The 12,256-nt window shown below is 43.7% G+C and overlaps 1 long non-coding RNA gene across 1 annotated transcript; it reads right to left on the bottom strand.

Annotated features, from left to right (window-relative positions):
• Positions 1-7,608: 7,608 nt before the first annotated feature.
• Positions 7,609-10,062, bottom strand: LOC137154129 (uncharacterized). The gene is made up of 2 exons (XR_010920091.1): positions 9,999-10,062; positions 7,609-8,373 (listed from the first exon to the last, which is right to left on the bottom strand). It is a non-coding gene; the product is annotated as an uncharacterized lncRNA (long non-coding RNA).
• Between the last annotated feature and the right edge of the window lie 2,194 nt (positions 10,063-12,256).

The raw sequence follows: 12,256 nt of genomic DNA on the forward strand, positions 1-12,256 counted from the left end.
GTTATCCCAAAGCAGGTCTAAAGCTCAGACCTGGTTATCAGTGATTTCAGCTCTGTTGATCTGCCACAAGACTCTCAATTTAGTCTTGATCAACTCTTTTATAACACCATGGAGAGATGAAGGGTCAAATGGTGTTTGGGACCCTTAGGCAAGGCCCAGATCACCAGGTACAAGTACCTGTCCCCACCCTCTCCCAACTGCATTGGTATGGGCGCCGGGTAATGTAGATGGAGGAAGGCATAGCCTTCCCAAACAGCCAGGCATGGCCCCACCCCCTCCTGTTGCCTCTGCAGCAGAAGCTTCCCAAGTGCTGCTGCTGGGGTTACCTGGGTGCTGCTTTGGGGAAGCTGGGGCCACTGGTGGGTGCTGGGGCTGCCACTCTGGGGCGGCTGGGGCCACTGGTGGGTGCTGGGGCTGCCGCTCTGGGGCCACTGGTGGGTGCTGGGGCTGCCGTTCTGGGGCGGCTGGGGACATCGGCAGGCACTGAGGCCAAGCTGGGGCTGCCACACCGGGGCCACTGACAGGTGCTGGGGTCATGTGCGGCCTCAGCTCCAGGGCTGCCCGTGGGTGATGGGGCTGCCACACTGGGGCCGCCAGTGGGCGCTGGGATTGCATGTGGCCCCAGCTCTGGGGCAGCTGGGGCCACCGCACCAGGGCCACCAGCGATGCTGGGGTCACGTGTGGCTCCAACTCTGGGGCTGCCAGCAGGCGCTGGGATTGTGTGCAGCCCCAGCTCTGGGGCGGCTGGGGCTGCCTGTGGGCCCTGGGGCTGCACGTGGCTGCCTTTCTGGGGTGGCTGGGGCCACGGGCAGCTTGGGCTGCCCAGCTGGTGCTGGGGCTGCTGGCTGGGATTCCCTGTTCGGACTCGGGGCGGCTCGGCTGGCTCTGGGGTAGGGTGGGCGGGGGTGTGGGGCTCCTCTGGCTGCAGTGGGTGTGGGGAGCTCCATGGTGGTGAAGGAGGGGGGAGAGGCGTGACCTCAGGTGGAAGGGGAGGAGCCATAGGCTAGCCTCCCCTAACAGGCGGTTCATCCGGCACCTATTACCACTGGGCTTTGGCACCTGTGTCCCCTGCCTAGCGAGTGCAGTTCAGTTGAGTCCCTCAGTCAGGGTATGCTAAGCACAGTTTTGCTGCCCTTGATTCACACAACAAGGATAACAACCCTTTAGCACCCTTGCCCCCAACAACAAAGTGACTTGTGATCCAACACCAGTCAAAAATGATCATTTGGGCAAAGCAGCCCCATGATGCTGAGCACGTAGGCAGTGGGTATGCCCATGCAAACAAGGTTGGCTCCTGAAGTCCTCTTCCTTCACTCATTACTAGATGTCAAGGGAGAGTTCATTCAGAACCTACTTACAAATGCAAATTATTATTCCTTTATTATCTAATCCATCTGCCTACATTGTGGAATGACTACCTTAATTATTCCTAAATTACTCTTAACAAATAGATATCTAACCTAAACTTAAACATCTCCCAATTGTTACACCCATATCATCTCCTTGTACTCTTGTTTCATTGCTTTGCTTATCATAATTGCCACGTGTTTTCCTTAATAATTACTCTTTTTTGCTGCAGCTTAGCCTGACTTTGTCATTATTAGCCTTCTCGAAGAATCCTCACAAAGGCCTTTATTATTATTAATATCTTGCATTTCCATAGCACCTTGCTGCCCCTTCTACCACTTGGTTTCCAAATAGGAAAGTACTGTGCTGGCATGGAAAAGGCACTGGTTGGCATATCGATCCTGACTGCAATGTTGAAGGTTATTTAATATAGTATTAGGATACCTAATTTATATTGTATTATATTATATTATAATTCCATTTATTACCATACAGGATTCTCTCTTAACCATATCTCATGGTTTAAAACTCTTTCAGTGTTGTGTTTGGAGTCCATAGCTTTTTAAAAAAATTATATTTCTCTTAAAGGGAGAAGTTCTGGCCTCCTGTGCACAGACAACTTTTTCTTAGATTCATAGCTTCCAAGGCCAGAAGGCACCATTTGTGATTGACTAGTGTGACTACCTGTGTAACACAGGCCATAGAACATTCTCCAAAATAATTTCCAGAGCATATCTTTTAGAAAAACATACAATCTTGATTTAAAAATGGTCAGTGATGGATAACACACTACAACCCTTTGTAAATTGTTCCAGTGGTTAATTACCCTCACTGTCAAAAATATATGCCTCATTTCCAGTGTGAATGTATCTAGCTTCAGCTTCCAACCATGAGATCATGTTCTATCTTTCTCTGCTCGATTGAAGAGTCTATTATTAAATGTTTGTTCCCCTGTAATCAAGTCACCCTCTTTAGTGTCGCTTTATTAAACTAAATGGATTGAGCTTCTTGAGTCTCACTATAAGGCATGTTTTTAATCCTTTAATCATTCTCGTGGCTCTTCTCGGAACCCTCTCCAATTTACCAACATCCTGCTTGAATTGTGGACACCAGAACTGGACATATTATTCCAGCAGTCGTTGCATCAGTGCTAAATACAGAAGTAAAATAACGTCTCTACTCCTACTTAAGATTCTCGTTTGTGCATCCCAGGATTGCATTAGCTATTTTGGCCATAGTGTCACACAGGGAGCTTATGTTCAGTTGATTATCCACCAAGACCCCCAAATATTTTTCATAGTCAATTTAAATAGGTTTTGTGTGCAAAGGACTGATATAAGGGTTGTTAGGAGATTGAATCTTCTCCTCCAACCTGGAAACAGGATGTGGGATAGGTACACAGCTAGGTAGTGGTCCATACTACAGCCTTTGGATTGTGTGGCCTGTTGCACATGTTGCAGATGTGCTAGTTGTGCCTTTCCCCAGAAAAACATTATTGTGGAGAGAGCAACAACTGAACTTGGGTTCCCTTCTCTGGCTTCTCTACTTCCATCTCTCACCTTACAATCATGGTGGCTACATACTGGAGCAGAGACATGGTAGTTTTGTTGCTTTTAGAGTATTCTGTGGTCAGAAGGAATTCATTCCAATCTTTTTAAAATTCACTGTAAAAAGTGAGTACATATAACCTGCTTTTTGTAAAACTGGAACAGAGGAAGTTTCTTAGAACCACAAATAATTTTTTGTATATACTGCAATGAGTCATATGAACATACTGTTAATACATAAAGATTTTTGTCTGCATTTAGAATTCAGTGTGTGACTGGATATGCAGTTCTAGAGAAACTAACTTTGTTGTAGATGCACTTTGCTGGAGTGAATGCATTTGGAGTTCCAATAAATAAACTCAGTTTACATTACATATGCAAGGACTAGAATTGAATTTCTTTTGAATATGTAGTCACTGAAGGCCACAGATGTAAATCCTTCCAGTCATGGGATGCAAATTTTTCCTAAACTAATTCACATTTTGTAGAGAAACTTGCTAGCCTTTGTGGTTTTACCCTCTGTGTCTTGATTGCAAGAGCTATAACTTTTTGTAAGTGTCTGTTTCATCAAAACCAAAGCCTATGTTAGTATAAGAAATATAAATATAACAGGGAAGTACTGAAAACAGCTCAATCATTTTTGTTAACCGACTTCAGAAGAGTTAGATGGGTGTGACTAAGGGCAGAATTTGGCCTGTTTTGATTGTACCAATGCAACCCCACTGAAGTCAATTTTGTCACTGAGAGCAAAATTTGGCCTTGATATGTCTACTTTAAAATGCGTAAGGTTTTACTTTGGATATTAAGAGTTCAGTAGATTATTTATTTTCTTTCTCTCAGTCTTTCATTTTATATTAATCCCTAATTATTTCTTCATTCCTATATTCTGAAGGCTGTCCAACATAAATAAAGACTAATTCCAGTGTTACAACATTCAAGTTAGTTTATGTGTAGCCTGAGGGTAGTTTATATATTACATTTCTCAATCATATCAGACAACAAGGACATCACTTTTCTAAGTCAAGTATGAACCTTTTATATCAAAATCTGCTATTTGTAAACTCTAGTGATTGGTTTTAAAGGTCCTTTACTTCTGTTATAATAAATCTTAATTGTAGAACAAATAGCCTATAAATGCCAAGTTTCCCATTTCAAATTTTCCAGTAGTCTGTGGTTGGGGGGAACAGGTGGAAGTGCTGTAAAAATTGTAGGACTTGCTGTCTATGGTAAGTGAAATAAGAGATAAGAAATCTCTTCATTTAGGCAGTGATGTGACTGACACAGAAAAATTGGTTAATGTATTGTAGTGAATGAATTCATTCATTAGTTTTTTTGTTTTGCTTTTTTGAAAGAGGCCATAATTTACATTTTAATTTTCATTAGTGGGAAAACATTTAAAAAAAGAAGATTATGCTTGGAAGGGAGAATGAGTTCTTCAGGGATTATTTGATCTTTAAGGGCTTTTACTTTTTCAGGTAAATGAAAACCAGTCCCTCATTCCCTGACTGAATGAGGAAGATTTAAAATGAGTCAGATTAAAATTGAGCTTGCATCATTTGTCGCCTTCATAGGAATAGATATGGCATTATGAGACGATTCTACAATGGAGTACATCATTAGACTTCTCTTTAAAGTGTGAAAGTACTTTTTCATAAAGCGTTGGATTATAATGAGATCATATTACTGCTGCATCTAAATAATTCAGAGCTGCAATGAACACTAGAGTGTGCTAAAAGAACAGTTATGGTTTGAAGAACTGAACACTAGTAGCGCCGTGTATTAAAAGAGTAGAAATGGCCTGGGCCATGACATTCAGATTTAACTTCCCCAGAGTTTGGGAGTTTAGGTCAACGATTTTGATTCAGATCCATTGCAAGTTGCCATAAATGGCAATTCTGCTTTGTGCTACAGTACCTACTTCAGTCAGAATAAATACAAATGTAGTGAACTGGACCTTCATTAGGTAAGGTGCTAAGCATCTTCAGGAGGCCCTGAACTCAATCAGAGCTGTGGGCACTCAGTACTTTCAGGAACTGCTCTGCACGTTGCAGGCTAGGACCCCTCGTGGTGCGGGGACCCTGATGTCAGGTTCAAGAGCCAGGCTATATAGAGGTAATATATATATGCTCAATCACTGAGACATCAATGTCTCTTTGAAAGGGAGCACCATAGAGAAGAATTATGCCTGAAGCAATTATTTTAATATTAGTAATTGCTAGATATTAAAGGTATTTTAACTAGTAATTTTTATTTTAACTGTACAGTTTAATATATTTGAAATAATGGTTTTACCTTTCCAAATTAGCTTTGTATTGAGATACATGTAATGTTTTTCCTTAATTTAAAAGTAAAAGAGTCTTCCTAAATTCTAATCCCAGCTCTATGCTGTCTCCTCCTGTAGCCTTGGGCAAATGACTTAACTGCTTAGTGTGCCTGTTTCTTCCTCTGTAAAATGGTGATGTTGATTCCCCACAGACATTGTGAATCTGACTATTTTAAAAGCATTTCAAAGAAAAGTGCTGAAGGATCATGTCAACAGTGTTTCTGAGCTAGTTCTTCAGTGAGGGTAAATCGGTGCAGCTCTGCTCACTCTAATGGAGCTACACCAATTTACACCAGCTGAGGATCTGGGCCAATATAGTATAGGATATAGTAAATTTTGGACATATGAAGTAACAGACTGTGTTTTTCTCACTATTTATCTAGCAACTACCACTATTTCTAATGGCTTGGAAAAGGTGGTCTATGGTATATAGCATTTAACCATTTCTCAAGAGCTAAATAATGTTGTAAAGCTTATTCAGTATTAGAATGACGGATAAACATCTGATCTCTAATTTAAAAGACTTATTCCAGAACATAGTGTTCTGGTGAGAATAGAACAAACATTGCCATAATATTTATATTACAGAATTCTAATTCAGGGCTTGGATTCTAATAATCAGAGGTAAATCTATAGTGCAATAACATCTGATAATACTTTGCTGTTATTAGGATTCTTTAATCTGAATAGCTTTTTATTTTTGTTGCATCTGCACTTTCCAGGATGCTTTTTGTTTGTATCAATGTATTTTGGGAAAATTTGGGCTGTGGTGCGGGATAAAGTGCCTGGTGGACATGCAAAAGAGTGGTGCCATCAATATGTGCTGATTTTTCTCAGCTCTCTGTGCAATGCAACAGAGCTTCAGCCCATCTGGTTACATGGGCACACTTAGGGTACATCTACCCTGCAATAAAAAAACCCCATGGCACTGACTCTCAGAGCTTGGGTCAATTGACTCAGGCTCCAGGGGCTTGCACTATGGGGCTAAAAATTGCAGTGTAAACATTCAAGCTTGGGCTGGAGTCTAGGCTCTGAGACTCACCCTGTTTGCTGGATTTCAGGGTAGACATACCAAGGTGCTCTGTTCTACCCAGCAGAATAAGTGTTATGACCTGGGTATAGAAAGAAAACCATGTGTTGTCGAGATAGCTGGCAAGGGCCACCCATGGTCCATTGCTATGATCATTAGCTGACTATTACTAACTGCTGTGTATGGACACAGACGGCCTGATTCTGATTTAAACTAATGCACCTTTACACCACTCTGGCAGTGAGAATAAGGCCCAAACTGTAGAGCCAACAATGTCACTAGCTGGTTACAAGTTACTGTGTAGACGAGGCTAAGCTGCTTGTACTGGATAAGGCAACCTTAATATTTTTCTTGTCCAAGAAAATTAAACATAGAGAAGCCCTCACTTCCTGAAAGCCTGTTAAATATGGCTCCAAGTAAGAAATAGCTCCAACTAAGGAAAACTGAGCCTCCATCTTTAGTTTTCTTCCAGAATAGCTATTTTAAGAGACTACTATAACAGGAGACAACACTGTTTTAAACATTACTTTGAGAATTTGTTGCTTTCTGTAAAGCCTCTTTGCTGGTTGCAAGATCACATTATATTGGAACAGTTGCTGTGAGTAGGTAATGCTTGAGCACTAGTGTATTGCAGATTGAATGAGCCTCTCGAGCATATTTTCATTGTTAATCTTGGACTGCTGCTGAATCTATGGAGCCTCCTGAATCTCCTCCCTCTTATGGAGAAACTTTCTTATCTACCACTGATAAAACAGGCTCAGCTTTGCAAAACTAAAAGGAAGACTGAGGGGTTCAACAGTTAAGCAACATTTTGCAGAGGGAAACTAGGCACATAAGCTTTTGGAAATTCTATGCTCACATTTTAACAAATGTTCATGACCTTTCGTCTGATACAAACCAGCTGTAGCCATGCATTAGATTCTGTAAACAGTGTTTCCTAAAGTTGCCAGATACAAAGCAAGAGATTTTAAGCATTACTGTTTCTTTTCTAACTTGTTCTTCTGACTTCCTTATTTGTCCAGTTACCAACCAATGCTGCACATTATGGGCCAGATCCAGTTTTTATAGAAGTTGGCAGGAATAGGTTTTGTAGTGGTAATTGCACATGCAGTGTGTGTGTAGGGTGGAGTGGGCCAAAGTTCTTGTGGCTTTTCATCTTGATGCTGATTTTAGTTTCTGTGTAAAAGTACTAAGTTTAACAACATTGCAAAAGCCAGAACTAAGCATTTGGATCCATTTACTAGGATTATTTTCTCCACTATCTTGGGATAATTCAGAAAGTAAGCATAGGTCCTCTCTTTACGAAAGTATTTCTCTTCTGTATCTCATTATGATTTCTGTTTTTCAAATGCCTGTAAGGAATGGGGAGGAAAGTCTCATTAGGCGAGAGAATAGCTTTATACTTTAAGAGGGGAGTAAAAAGATACAGATAGAGAGTTCTGCTTCAGAACTGATGGAACAAGATGGCCATAAGTGCACATCAAACTTTTTTTTAAATTGTCTTAGTTCAGATAGAGTTTATAACAGAGGGCCCTTTGAAATTGGAGCTACAGGTATTCGGCAAAAGCAAGGGCAAACAAAAACCAACTTAAAGTGTATGAGGGTAAAGTGGATTTCATTACAAGAAATTGAAAATGGTAAAAGGGGAGGTGGAATGGGTGCATCAAGAGGAAGTTGATGTTGCAGGAAGTACTGTCCACCCACTTTTCCTATGACCCATTTATTTCTCATGAGAAACTAATTTGCTTTCTTCATGTATGTTGTGCTGATTTATTTTTCCTGTCAAGCCTTTTATCCTGTGATACACTCCTGCTCACGTCTCTCTAACAAATATTTATTCCTCTGTTTTCCACATGCCTCTTCTTTGAAATAAATGCTGCCAGTACAAGATAACTCTAGTTTATAACTTATTTAAACAATGGCTCAAATTCATTTTTCCATCTGAATTCCAGTGAGTCAATTGCAGACACCTATTTGTAGGGATAAAATTCATAAGTTTTGTCACAGCAGTTTTTCTGCAATGGCCGAAGGAGTGGATTTTCTGAGCAGCTGGATTGGCTGAGTTTCATAGCAGGGAAACCAGTCTCGTTGCCAGGAGACGTGTCACCATGACCTCCTGAGCAAGTCTGCAAAGGATGATGCCAGACGATAGAGAAGAGAGGAAAAAGCACAATATGTCCAAAAGTTTTGCTTGTTGCAGAGCTCTATCATTCCGTATTGATTAGTGTGTCTCTTGATTTGTTCTGGGTAAACAACACTTGCTCAGAGAGCAGGAAAACCAACCCAAACTCAGCACGTAAAGTCACGTATTCAGAACATTTCTGAGCTCTCTAGGTACAAGATTAGGTTTCCATTTTAAGGGAATGGGACTGACAACAATTAATTAATGCAACAGTTGCTAAACTCTACCATGCTACGTACCACCACCATAAAACGCCACCACTTGTAGTACAACCACCTATAGGGGTGGGGCTAGGAGGGGGAAGTGGCTGCCGCCCTGCTTGGGGGTAGGGTCGATGCTGGTGTGGCTCCTAGCCAGCCCCCCAGCAGCAGGTGGACGCGTACCATTGGGAGGTGACCTGCATGCCACCTATGGTAGGCATACCACAGTTTGGGAACTGCTGAAGTAACTTAAGAAAAAGCTTTTAATTACCCAGGTGCACATGTACACTAATTAGGGTTGCCACCTTTCTAATCTCTGGTAACTGGATCCCTTAGGCCCTGCCCCATGCCCCACCTCTTCCCCCAAGACCCCGCCCCCATCTCTCACTCCTCTTCCTGCCTCCCTGTCACTTGCTGGGATTGTCTCCACCTCCTCCCCCCCCTCCAGCTGGGCTCCCTCGGCTCTGGGGCTGGGATGGGAGCTGCTACAGCTTGACAAGAATCCTGCCTGCAGGTAGGAGGCAGCCCAGGCTGATGCGGGTTAATGACCCAGTACTGCCTCCCCCCTGTGGTAACTGGACTTCTGGTATCCGGTCAGTACATCTGACTGGACCCTGCCAGGTCCACTTTTTGACTGGGCACCTGGCACAGAAGCCAAAAACTGTCTGGGTAAAACCCAGATGGATGGCAACCCAAACACTACTACAGTGGTTCTCAACCAGGGACCTGTGGGCCCTTGGGGGCTGCCAGCTGGTGTCACGGGGTCCATGAGCCATAGCACCCAATGGAGCAGAGGCCATGGGTGGAGTTGGAGGAGAAATGAGGTGCGGGGGGGCATTGCACTCCCAAACTGCAGTGCCTTAACCAGAGCGGGTCAGTCCCAGGGGCAGCTCCACACCTCCCCTACCTCCTTCTTCTCCTCCTCCCCCCCCCGGCCAGTTCTGAGGCTGGAAGCTGGAGCCAAGCAATGCTGAGTGGCTGCTGCTATGGCTAGTGCCATGGAGCAGGCAGCTGCGGTGCTCCACCATCTCCTGCTGCTGGTGCTCTGGGCCCTGGGGCTGCAGCTGCTCCTCAGTTCCCAGCCCCCTTTGACTGCTCATGTAGCTGGGAAAAGCTGCCTGGGTGAGGGGACCTAGCTCCGGGGCTGGCAGAGCCATTGGGGAGCAGCGACTGTGGGGGGCTCCCCTGGCACCCAGTCCTTAGCTATCTCCTGCCTGCATCCTGAGCTACCCCCTGCTTGCACATTGCCCCTAGTTACCCTCTCCCTGCACCCTGAGTAGTTTTCAAACGTTTTGAGTTGAGCCCTCCCACCCCCCACTTTGAGTTATTTTTGGTTGCGCTGCCTCCCCCTCCCACCCCACATACTCACATAGGTTGGGAGGCCGGCTGAGGTGAGTCGGAGTGGAGGTGGCATTCCCTTCCCAGAACCTGCCATGCGGAGCTGGCCTGAGCCTGCCAAGCCCTGCCCCTCCAAAATATGCCTTTGGAGGCTCTCCTTGCCAGTGCCCAATGGGGCAGAAGCCCTGAGCCATGTTGCCCAGCAGGGCTAAAGCCCTGAGCCACTCCCCCCCCTCCTAGCGGCTGAAGCCCAGAGCTCTGCCCCTGCTGTGTCCTGGAGCTTTTCTAGCATCTTGGGGGGGCTCAGAAAGTAAAAGGTTGAGAACCCTGCTTTAGAGGCCTTAAGCCCTTCTCCTTAGTCAGCTAACAGACAGGCTGTTGAGCAGTTTAAAGCACTCCCTTTCCCTCAACACCCAGCATGCTGTTACTGCAGCACTTCCAGCCACTTCTGAATGAAAGAGAAACTGGCATCAGAAACTGAATTTAGATCTTCTGTCTGGTGCTACAGAGAACTCCTGTCAAGTTACTTGGCTGGTACTGAAGATACCATATACAATTATTTGCTGTTTTTGGTTACATGATGATGTCTAGAGAAAGAGCACTTTTAAAATGAGCTACAAAGATCAGTCAGAGCAGCAGGGTTACAGGAAAGACAGGAATTATTAATTGGGATTTTTCTCATTGAAGGTTCCTTGCTATTGAAATATAAAAATAATGTAGGTTGTTTAAAAACAAAAACACCTCACACAAAACAGGTGCTAGAGATATTGATTTCACCCCAACCCCTCCTTTTTTTACTAAGAAATAATGCCTCTGGGCAGTCACCCTGTGATAGGGTGTCCACCATTGCCCAGGACTGGAACAGGTTAAGATGGGCAGGCTGGCCAATTAACTTCACAGGCTGCACCTGGAGAAGGAGCCAGGGAGCAGGGAACTAGTTGATTGCATGCAGGCTTACCTGTGCAGGAACAGGTGGGGCTTATAAAGCCAGGAAGCTGGCTATGGATGCAGGGAGGGTTGTAGGAAGGCTGCCTTACTCCTGCTCCGCATGGGGGAGGTGGGCAAACCCAGAGAGAGGAGAAGGCAGTTGGAGAAATAGGAAAAAGCCCAGGATTGTGCAAAGACCTTGGCTGTTTGTTATAGGGTCCCTGAGCTAGAAGGAGGGCCTAGGTTCCCTTATCAGCCACTGGGAAATGGTGAAGGCATGGGAGAAGCCAGCCAACCAGTGGATTCTCTGGAAGGAGAGGACCTTAGTGACCTGGGTGAAGGGCCATGCTGTGAAGATCAGACTGCAGTCCCTGGTGTGAGAGGGGCTGCAATGCAAGGTAGCCCAGGAGAAGATGCTGCTAGGTAGGGAATACAATGCCAGTCAGAGCTAATTCTGAGGATGGCTGGCGGAAGGTGTAGCTAATGGTGAGGGAACCCTGTGACACTCCAAAAAGCTAAAAGACAACCTGATGGCCCCTTAAAGCTACCAAACACAACAAAAGCAAAAAAGCTTTAAAATGTATGTATGGGAAGCCAAGCTTCAGTCAACCATATTGCAGAAGCTGAAACTTGCTTACCTCTTGCATTTTATTTGGCTGCATGTGCTTGTGGCCCACAGAAATATCCGACTATTAATGTCTGGGATTATATTTTTTTTAAAAACATTTTATATAGATTAAAAACCCAGCTGTTTGAGTCACATGTTATATGATTTAACTAATGAAGTGAATTGGTTTATTTTAGACACTTATTGCTAATTTAGAAATAAGTGGAAATGACCATGCTATTTTAATTTGTTTCCCCTTGTGAAAGTAAGTTGAGAGGGTACATCCGATTTTTATAGCATGAAGTCTTACTTCGGCAGCTTGCCAGAATGAAACTTGGTAAGAAAATGAGGCAAGCTGAAATTGATGGCAGTGCTATTTCCATTTGTAATCACCAGGACACTGAAAGACACATGATATTTGTAAGACATGCCTACACTTTTGCATGCAATATTCAAAAAGCTTGCTTGAAAGCAGACTTAAACATGTTAATGAATACTGTTTTCACATATATACACTACTGCACTATAAATTGCCCAAATGTTTGACTACATCAAAGAATGTTTCAAGAAACATCAAAATCCCCATTAGATCATATTTAAATTAGAAGTTTCTGATGTCCAATGCCTGCTTTTATCTGTAAGCTCTTCATAATTAACAATGTAGTAAGATTATATATAGTGCAATAGCCTTATATCTGCCTAGCCTTTTCAGACCTCCTATCCCTCAGTATTTTCTCCGGATCGTCTACGCTCCA

Source organism: Emydura macquarii, unplaced genomic scaffold, assembly GCF_026122565.2.
Source record: "Emydura macquarii macquarii isolate MOO-44397 ecotype Brisbane River unplaced genomic scaffold, CSIRO-AGI_Emac_v2 contig_1253, whole genome shotgun sequence".
NCBI classification, from domain to species: Eukaryota; Metazoa; Chordata; order Testudines; family Chelidae; genus Emydura; species Emydura macquarii.